Raw genomic sequence first — 9,194 nt, 5'->3', positions numbered from 1 at the left:
TTTTCTTCATTGTATTTTTTTGGTCATACTTTCTGCGTGGTTGTTTAATTTCTAATGTGGGGTAATTTTTCACGGCGAAGGAGGATAGATTAAATTAAGCGAATAGTCAAGGTTAAAGGCCAAACACAAAAGATTAAATTAAAATTTGACAAAATTTTGCTCCAAAATAGTAAATGGTACAGCGCTGGCTGAATATTGGTGTTAGCTAAATCTCATTATGAATAGGTCTTACCGTTTTAAACAGCGTATATTTTTTCGTTAATGGCGTAGTTTACAGTTGGGGTGAATACATATACCTAAACCGTGAATATCTTGGGTTTCAAATTAAGTTATTTTCAAAAATCACTGAACTTTAATTCATTTTACTCTTGTGAATTCCTCGAAACTAGGGAATTGTCCTTCTGACTCCAACCGACACATGTAGTTTTCAAATTATCTGCAGACCATCTCCGATTTGAGAAACTTTAGTTACGTCACAGCATAATGGCCTAAACACAAACTATCAATCCTTGAGATGCATGTAAGGAAGAATGAAAAAGATTTATTAAACCAAGTAAGAGGACACAGCAAAACTAAATTTCAAAAGTCAAACATGATCCCGGCAAGATGAACTGGGGTAGAATTTCAAATAAGATTCCGAACTACACATTATAAACTCATAGTAACTGCATTTCAAATCGTTTACCAAAAATACACCCTTAAAAAAAAAATAGAGACGCTATTTACAGAGGGGGGCGTTAACGATTGTCGGGCATTTTTCATTGCTGCAGGAGGCAAATTAGTCTTAAATCTTGTAAATCACTAGCGACAAAACTATTACATCATTTTTTAAAATATGATTTAACTTGATCACACAATTAAGACAATAAGGGATAACTGATTCTTGTTTGTGTTAAGTCTTTTGTGTACATACAGTTATGGTGTATGGCTGGAATGTAGGACGAAGCTGTGGAAGGATGAGGTGGTAACAAACCTAGTTCAGAAGGCCTCATGACTTTTCAAATTTCCCATAATTCACTTGTTTTGCTTTTTTCAGGAGATGCCCCAATTTGTCCAACGGCTATGCTAATGGGCCTACCACTGCCACCGGCCCTTAATAGGTCAACAATTTATGAGATTAAAACCACCATAACCATCGGAAAGTTTTCCAATGTTCCTCAAGAATAGAAAAAGTCTGACAAGTGTATATGACATAGACAGGCACATATCCAGGGGTGAGTTCACTTCATCCCGAAAAGCTCGCAAATTAGTTCAATAGTTTTATATATTTCGCCTCTACCCCAAACACAGGCGGTTCTGGGAAGGAGGGAGGCCACTTGCATAAAACACAGAAATATTTTGGGGAGCAAATTTCAGATAAATAATCTAGCGGTTATAATTATTTTGCAATTTTTAAATTTACTTTCAGTTAAACAAAGTAGATGGCATTGTTGACAGTAGGCTAAGTATAAGCAAATTAAATCTGATATTTTCAGTTTTTTCATATGTTCATCGCCATTTCCTGAAAACAAAAGTAAGTAGACCAAATTTAAGAAATTTCAAATTGAATATCGAGCAAAACGTAAGTAGATCAAATTAAAGAATTGAAAACAATCAATTGGGACGAGATAATAATTTTGCAGATGCTTAAAAAATACGAAGTCAGATTTAAATAAACAGAAAAACGTAATTAATAAATTAAAATTGTTGGAATTGAAGTTAAACTTTTTTCTGTAGCAGGGGGGGGGAGCACTAATCAAGATTTTGTCCTAGCTAGTGAGGTTGGAGCCATCTCTACCCCAAAGAAAGAACTACAGACACACGTGACGACAGACTAAATGATGAATAAAATAGTTTTCATAGATACATATAGCCATGGTTTTAGAGGGCTAGGTCAGAAATTTTCCTTTCTCAGGTATAAATTTTGGCATTGCTTGAAACATTGATTTTTTTTAGCATGGGATAGCAACCAAACGGCTATCCCAGTTTCATTCGTATATCTTTTGGGGAAAAGAGGCAAAGAAAGAATCAATCCCTCAATCTTCTAAGACCCTTGGTTTGATACGATTATCCCTTGATAACCTATTGTAAGTTTTATTTAATATAGATCATTACAGAATTAGTTGTAAGGGAGAGATGAGGGGATGGTGGATCTTCCGGCACCTGTCATTACTGAAAATCAGCTTTTAATCGTTAATGACACAAATATACTCCTGCAGCATCTTCAAGATCTTAGGAAACTTCGAGAAATGGCTGAGAGGACTGTAGTGAAGATGTCTTTTTTAATACCCCAGATTGTTCTTACGGAGCTTCATCACTTTTCAGATCCCGAACTTGAAGTTGTTGCCCGGAAGAATAGAGAATATATACAGGTGTTGAAAAACAAGGGGACGGGACTGGTTATTGAGACATTTCAAGATACACAACAGGCCAATAGTTTATATGAGTCCAAGTTCAATGATGACAAAATCCTAAAATGTTGTCTTCTTATGAAAAAAAGAGGAAAGGATGTTGTGCTTTTCTCTGATGACCATATGCTTTTGATTAAAGCTTGGGTTAATTCATTGAAAACCTTTTCAACGGAGGACTTTGCCGTAAAGATATTTGACTTTGCTCTGCTCAAGTCTGATATAATGACACCGGCAAAAGTGTTTTCAATGATTGAAAAAGATCTTCCAGAAGATAATTCACACCTGAAGAAGTGCAAGCAACTACTTCTAAAGGCACAAGATAGTAATATGGGCAAGATCGGCTGAAGTTGATATCAAGAAAAATTTGCTAAGTTTGTTAAGTTTTGCTGAATTTGCTAAATATGAACGACCTTAAAAAGACAGATAAGTTATTACAATGAATTTAACATGCAAAATAAAACTAAAATAAAAAAATAAACCAAATAAAATAGAACCAAAATAAAATACAAAATAAATACACGTAAAATACAATAAAAGAAAAATAAAAAATATATAATAAACAAATAAAAACAAATAAAATACAAATAAAACCCAAAATAAAAATAATAAAACAATCCCTCATACGGATTCTTAAGAAACATTTTACTTGTTGCTGAAGTTGCACTTGTTTTTTCTTCTCTTTTACTCACTGTAATAATGTAATAACTTATATGTCAAATTCACTGTAATAACTTATCTGTATTTTTAAGGTCATACTTGGGTTAGCTTTCTTCCAAGAATCTTAGCAAATTTTTCACAAAGACATCAACTTCAGCCGTGCTGATATTAGTCATTATATTCCCATTGTACCTTCTTAAGTAGTAGCTTGGTCTCCTTTAGATCTGAATCACGTGTTGGAAGATAAATATCACTTTCAATCATTGAAAACAGTTTGGCTGGTGTCATTATTTCAGACTTTGGCAGAGCAAAGTCAAATATCTTTACGGCAAAGTCCTCCGTTGAAAAGGTTTTCAATGAATTAACCCAAGCTTTAATCAAAAGCATATGGTCATCAGAGAAAAGCACAACATCCTTTCCTCTTTTTTTCATAAGAAGACAACATTTTAGGATTTTGTCATCATTGAACTTGGACTCATATAAACTATTGGCCTGTTCTGCATCTTGAGGTGTCTCAATAACCAGTCCTGTCCCCTTGTTTTTCAACACCTGTATATATTCTCTAGCCTTCCGGGCAACAACTTCAAGTTCGGGATCTGAAAAGTGTTGAAGCTCCATAAGAACAATCTGTGGTATTAAAAGTCATCTTCACTACAGTCCTCTCAGCCATTCCTCGAAGTTTCACAAAAAAATGAAAGATGATTCAGAAATATATTAGTGTCAACACAACAATTACAAGCTGATTTTCGGCAATGATTTCGTATATGCAGAGGATCCCATGAAGATTGACCAGTGACACTGTACGCCTGGCTTTCTTCTTGATTCTACTTTTATCCAATCTGGCAGAAGATCCATCTGAAATAAAGATAATTATGATAAATTTTTGGGATACAAAATGTTTACGACGGAAACTATACAATTTAGTCTGGTTATGAAAAATGGGTCTAGGCATATACCCCTCCCCCGACAAAAAACTCCCTCCACAAACAAAACTGAGCAGCCAAAAAGAAAGTATAAAATAGGTACTTCAAAATGTCAATCTGGTCTCCTAAGGAGTAACAAAAGGACCAGATCTGAAAAACAATTTTAGGACATGGACTGGTTGGTCTCCAATCACTTTTGACTTATAAGAAAAGTACTGTTGTTAGAACACCCTGAAGAGATGCTCCATTTACGCTCGGTCTAACTGTGTTTTTTCGTTTTATCTTCACTTTCTTAAAAATAACAATTGTAACCTTTACTGTTGTTGAAACAACCTGAAGAGGTACTCCATTTACGCTCGTTTTAACTGTGTTTTTTTTTTTTTTTTCCTTTCCACTTTCTTAAAAATAATAGTTGTAATTTTTACTGTTGGTGGATTATAAGAAACTTTTCATTATTCTACCCTATATTCCAAAATAGAGGGAAAAACTCAAAAGAATCCTCAAAAAACATCAACTTAATGTCACCTTTAAAAATTCAAATACGATACAGAGCTTTTTCAAAAGCAGCAAAGATATAACCAGCCCCATTCTGGGTAGTAGTGTTCATAGGATTCCCTGTTCTTGTGGCCGTTTTTATAGTGGAAGAACCTAACAGCAAAAAGGGGGGAGGTTATCGGAACATAGGTCCTTAATCGACAAGGGCTTGGGGCTACGGCAAAGGCCTTGGCTCAACATTTGTACCAGACCAAATTATATTGCCGCCGTTAAAGGTCTCATGCAAATTTCCAGGGAGGCAGTTGAGATAAAAAGCACATATACCGAAAGGTAACTCTCAATAATGACACTGGATAAACTTTTCCAAGTCCCATTTATGATGAAATTATTAATTCTGATTGTTTTCACATACATTCATAAAATTATGCTGCAATCAACTGGAATCTCTGATAATAATCTAACTGGAAAGCGAAAAGCCTTTAAGAGTGATTTACGTAAGATGAAATTGGGAAATGCCATATAGACTTGTGTTTTTTTTTCTGTTACCCTTTCATCGTTACTAAGAAAGGGTCATCCTATTTTAGTTTAGTGTTTTGTTTTAAGGTTTGGTTTTCTTTTTTATATTTTTATTAATTTTATTTGCACTGAGGACGGTCAAACGGAAGTCTTGACAAAAATATTTGCGTAACTTTTCAACTTTTCACTGGCTGTTTATTGTCCTTTCTTCGCGATTTTATGCTTTAGGCTATATTAAAATTCCTGCTAAATCCGCCAAACGGAAGTGAAACATTATTTTAAAGATTAGGCTTTAAAAGAGGACGTTAAAATCACGACTCAATCCAAGCTTCTTTGGGGGGAGGACATTTATTAGTTGAAACGAAAAGCCTCTTCCATTATCGCTTGTACAGCCTTTTGGCAAGTCTTGCACTCTACGTAATGTGTTCTTTTGAATTTTCTAAGCAACTACTACCATTGACAACTCCTCGCAAAACCAAACCGTCTGAGGCCAACACGCTTACGCACGATCCTCCTTCATCCCAATCTAATTACAGATTCTTTCTTTAGACCCTCCCAAGAAGTCCCATCTCCCCTAAATCTTTCCTACGACATCACATCACCCAATCCCATTTGAAGACAACCTGATTTTCATTTGGCCCTAGATGGTAGGCCGACAAGGACAATCTTTGGCAATCTGTCATCCTTCATCTACAGAACATGTCCTAGCGATCTCAGCTTTTCTCTCACTATAGCCCTAGAGAGCAGATCCACATTTTGAGTACAGCTATGAGAGACGGCTAGTCAAATGGCAATATTAAAATCGAGCAAGAGACAACCCAGTTCTATATGGGAACCTGAAGAAATCTGGGGGGGGGACATGAGAAGTGTCGGATGATTTGACCCCAACCGCGCATTTCACTCCCGGTCAAAGGTAGAGAATCAGGAGATGGATACCTGCACGACATGGACTATTGGTCAGCATGCAAAAAAGTTTTCTGAGCTCATCAGAAGGTTTAATTTTGCCTGAAATTTCTGAAGGGGCAGCACCCCCCGCCTGAGAAATTGCCTGGTAGTACTCATGATACCCATTCCGATTTTCTAACTTTTGTATTGATAAGCAAATGAATGTAAAAAAAAAAAAAAACAGTAAAAAAGGAGGTGTCATCCCGCATCACTCATTTTACCGACCTAATCCGAGAATATTCCCCAGAATGAAGGTAGATTATAGAGATTAATTTCTACCCCCTCCCCCAAAGCTTCTTCTTAGATATATCTGAAGGTTCATGGAGAGTTAGAATATTTTTCCTTAAAAAGAACTTTTGACGCTTTAGGCAGACTACCCCCCCCCCTACCAAAAATAGATCCACCAACCAAAGAGAGCCGGTAGATATACAAGGCGTGTTTTTTTTGAACCATAGTACACAACGAAAGATAATTTATAAAAATGCAATTTATTTTTAGAAAGTCCATACTTTACGTTATTTTTCGACATAGTTACCAAGTTTTTCGAATCACTTACCACACCTCTCAATTAATTTTAAAGTAGTCTTTACAAGAACTTGATCCCGGCTCCAATAGCAAAGAGATCACGGCTGTTTTCGCGTTATCGTCGTCTTTTTAACGGTTTCCACCGAGGTGGGAACCGGTTGAACTGGAGACAAAACATTAATTTCACATACCCCACCCGAATCGAGGCAACAGAACAAGGGATGGAAACACACAGAAGTAGAGTTGAGAGGAGTCAAACTTTAGCGTAAAGACCGGGGTGTTGAGGAGGAAAAGCCCCTTTTATATACGGAGTAATTTATGTTCGTTTTAATGTCACTCCTTTATTTCATTTCATTATAAGAACCAAAACAAAATTGCCGAAATTTAAACCAGAAAAAGGGAGGCTCTCCTCGAGTGAAGGTCTTTTGCTTGGATCTATTTCCTTGGCTCCTAAAACATCTTCTGGGATGCTGCCACTTTCAATAAAGAGCAATTTCTCATGATATTTGTATTTTAAAGAAGGGTTTCTGAGAGTCTTTCACTTTCTTAGCTTTTTGAAGCAGTCTGATCCTCAATATTTTTGTATGTGGAGTATCCATCAATATTCTGCAGACTCCTTATTTTCGACATCTCAATGTGACCTTTCTCAGACACGCTATTGGATGTGTCCTTATCATGAAAGATAAAACTGTCTAGATTGAAGTGCATGTGACTTACATGGGTTGAAAGGCTACACCTTGACATTGTTCTTGATTTGAGGAAGTCATATCTTCATCTCTTGGCTCAGATGCTGGCTCATCCAATGGTCAGTCATTTACAACTGATAGCAAAAAGTTGTCATTAAATAGGCAAATATCTGTTGTTTAAACACCTGCAGTGATGTGTGACATGGTGAATGAAAGGTTTCAGCTACTCCAAGAAAATGGGGATTTCATACAGAGATTGCAAATAGCTTTGTTATAATGGGATCTCAGAGAGTAGAAGAATCCAAGATCAATTGATCGGAGCATCTGTGACATGTAGAGGGAAGCTTAACATAATCACATAGTCATTTTTTGCTACTTGGATAGCTTCAACTGAAAACCAAGATTTGTGATTATTCATAATAAGTAGCTGGAGCTTCTCTTTGCTTGGCTGCACAGTGGAAGCAAAGGGATGAAGAAATGCAATGAATACTGAAGCTGTAGTACAGCCATTGTCACTAACACAAGCAACAGTACTAAGTGAAGCCCCCTAAAGTCATCATTACTGTTGTCTTTATTCTTGGAAAGGCAAGTATTGGTGGAATTAAATTTCCAGGTGCTGAAAGTCAGGTATAAATTGTCAAAGTCTATCCTCTATCTGCAGGGGATGCTCTTCCAAACTTGACGAATTCCATTCTCAGCAACAATCTTCAGTGGCATTTGTACAGTAGTCGAGGCACTCTCATCCATAGTGCATATACTCTGGGGAGAGAAAGCATACCTGGTCATAATATACATCTTGGTTAAAACCTGGTCACACATCTTGGAGAAGAACATGCTGACATTGTGGTGGTTTAAATTGGTCCTCTTAGAGAGATTAGTTCCTTCAGGTTTTCTGAGTGAATGACCTTGATTTTGTGAAATAATCAATAATACCATTTCTTGCCACCTCTTCTTGTCATCCCAACTTGAACGATACATTAATCTATTTTTTCTTGCATATTCGCATGCCAACTCATGGACTTCCAAGATGTCAAGACGCCAAGATATCTTAACTTGTCAAAGCAAAATAATACAGGCTATTTCATATCTGTTTATAGTTGCCATACATAAGACCATGTCCCAAGTACCAATACTTGTGGCAGTCCCAAGTATGGAATACAACATTGTCACAGAAACAAATTCAATCCTAATCTAAAATGGTAAAAATAACACTTCAGATCCATCAATTTCAAACAGGTTGTGGACCTGTTTCAACAGTGACCGAAACTCTAAAAAAAGAAAATTTGATACCAATAGTTACATTAAAAAAAATCGCATTTTAATGCTGTTTCTAAATATATGTTTCATCAAGTTTAATTTTACTCATCAAAAGTTACGAGCCTGAGAAAAATTTGCCTTGTTTTAGAAAACAGGGGGGAACACCCCGTAAAAGTCATATAGTCTTAACGAAAATCACGCTATCAGATTCAGCGTATCAGAGAACCCTACTGTAGAAGTTTCAAGCTCCTATATACAAATATGTGGAATTTTATACTTTTTGCCAGAAGACAGATCATGGATGTGTATTTGTTATTTGTTTTTTTCAGGGGTGATCATATTGACCCAATGGTCCTGGAATGTCGCGAGAGGGTTCATTCCAACGGAAATTGTAAGTTCTTGTGCCCTTTTAAGTGACCAAAAAAATGGGAGGGCACCTAGGCCCCCTCCCATGCACATTTCCCCGTCCCAAATCACCGGATTAAAATTTCAAGATAGCCGTTCTGTTCAGCTTACATGAGAGAATCTTTTATAGAGGAATTTATCACGAGGGAAAAGAATTCACGTGAAGGGGGCGCACGATTTTTTAGCATTATTTTAAAAAAATTGGAAAATGAATAAAAACAATTTTCCCCTGGCAGAGCTTAGTAGCATTAAAACTAAAAACGAAAACAAAATATTACGTATATAAGGGGATTCGTCTCCTCCACAATACCTCGCTCTTTACTCCAAGATATTTTTAGTAGTTTCAACTATTTATTCTACAGCCTTGGTGATTCAGAGGTCATTCTTAAAGATTT

At 36.3% G+C, this 9,194-nt stretch overlaps 1 long non-coding RNA gene across 1 annotated transcript in view; it reads right to left on the bottom strand.

The window, feature by feature from the left end:
- Nucleotides 1-521: 521 nt before the first annotated feature.
- Nucleotides 522-9,194, bottom strand: part of LOC136030014 (uncharacterized) — a 56,561-nt gene continuing 47,888 nt past the window's right edge. The window contains exon 2 of the long non-coding RNA XR_010618167.1: nucleotides 522-3,902. This is a non-coding gene — a long non-coding RNA (uncharacterized LOC136030014). The remainder of the gene's footprint in view (nucleotides 3,903-9,194) is intronic.

Source organism: Artemia franciscana, chromosome 8 (assembly GCF_032884065.1).
Source record: "Artemia franciscana chromosome 8, ASM3288406v1, whole genome shotgun sequence".
In the NCBI taxonomy this organism is placed as follows: Eukaryota; Metazoa; Arthropoda; class Branchiopoda; order Anostraca; family Artemiidae; genus Artemia; species Artemia franciscana.
This window is presented reverse-complemented; position numbering and strand designations above follow the sequence as displayed.